This window comes from Bemisia tabaci, unplaced genomic scaffold (assembly GCF_918797505.1).
Source record: "Bemisia tabaci unplaced genomic scaffold, PGI_BMITA_v3".
Classification (NCBI taxonomy): domain Eukaryota; kingdom Metazoa; phylum Arthropoda; class Insecta; order Hemiptera; family Aleyrodidae; genus Bemisia; species Bemisia tabaci.
In genome coordinates, this window is record NW_027311736.1 from 460,927 (window position 1) to 462,469 (window position 1,543).

General features: G+C 40.7%; 1 non-coding gene across 1 annotated transcript; it reads left to right on the plus strand.

Moving 5' to 3' along the window:
• The first annotated feature begins 409 nt into the window (after window positions 1-409).
• On the plus strand, window positions 410-550 carry LOC140225763 (U4 spliceosomal RNA). The gene has a single exon (XR_011900733.1). It is a non-coding gene; the product is annotated as a U4 spliceosomal RNA (small nuclear RNA).
• Window positions 551-1,543: the final 993 nt, after the last annotated feature.

A 1,543-nucleotide genomic window follows, 5' to 3' on the forward strand; every position in this document is an offset into this window, starting at 1 on the left:
ACCTTGCATTTGTCATATCACTGGAATTCCGATCTCTCTGACAAACGTCCTTTGACGCAAGGGTGTATCTCTATTTCCAAATGAGCCTCGGAAAGCATAAAGTCATACGGAGATCAGGGCTCACGTGGTAATCGAGGTACGCCTTACGTCAGAGAAGTGCCGAAATATGGCTCTTGAGGAGACCCGCAAAATGTTAAAAATGGACATAATAAAAAAAGGAAAAATTATTGCAACGTTGGATTTGGAGGTCTGCGACACTAGCGCACTCTATCGAGTAAACTCGGAACTAACGATTGTCAAACTCGACCGGATCCGATAGAGGGCTCGCGTTGCGTAGTGCAGCTCCGTTCCTCACCATTTTTCGCGTCGTTTGATTTAGTGGGGTCCGTTGGATGACTGTTTTACAATCAGCTTTGCGCAGAGGCGATATCGTAACCAATGAAGTTCATCTGAGGTGCGATTATTGCTAGTTGAAAACTTTAACCAATACCCCGCCACGTGAACGTGAAATACCGTTCGCAATGGCAATTTTTGAATGCTCCTACGGGAGCTGATAACTCAATTCAAATTCCGACTTTTAATAAAATCGTGTCGAGCGATTTGACACACATTCTGCATTCTGTTCTCTAGCAACGATATTTAGGGTTCCTCTTTAGTTCTTCCGCTCGCAATGGCAATTCTTGAATGCTCCTACGGGAGCTGATGACTCATTCTATTAGCCGAATTTTAATAAATCGGTACTTCCTGAACTCCGGTACATAGCAGCGATATTTAGGGTTCATCTTTATGACTTAATTATTAGGGCAGACCGAAAAAGAAATTCCCTCGCAATATCGTGTGCATGCTATTAAGAATATTTTTTTTTTTTTTTTTTTTTTTTTTGGGGGGGGGGGGGGGAAACAATGATATGAATATTCTCCCAATCCAAATCGTATAAAAAGTTGTTAGTTAACTGAGCTTCCGATTTGAGCATTTTCAGTTATGTCTCCTCTATAGTTTCACCATTTTTTATGACGCATGCGAAAAAACTGTCTATTCTCGCGAAATTATGCTGAAATTATGTGAAGGTGGGTGGCTGAAAAGTCAGAAAATTTGTCTAAATGCACATAATTTCAGCATAATTTCGCGAGAATAGACAGTCTTTTCATGCGTCAAGCAACTCATCACATTGGTTGGCAAGTCTACTTTTCTGCGCTTCCTTAGAGTCTCTGAAGTGACTCCTGCATTTTACCGTCTTGCATGGAGATCCCGAATGTATCTCTATTGAGTTGAAAAAAAAGGTGATCTGAAAATTTTAGTGAAAAACTGTCGATTCTCGCGAAATTGTGCTGAAATCATGTGCATTTAGACAAATTTTCTGACTTTTAGCCACCTGCGTTCATACCTCCTGGGACCTGAATAATCGCTTGAAAACGCGATTCCAGCTCAAGTTGATACTCAAATTTCGGAACCTTAGGAATTCAAAATTATTGGCGCGCCGGTATTTTTTACCTATTGCCTGTGAAACTATAGAGGAGACATAAATGAAAATGCTTCAATCAGA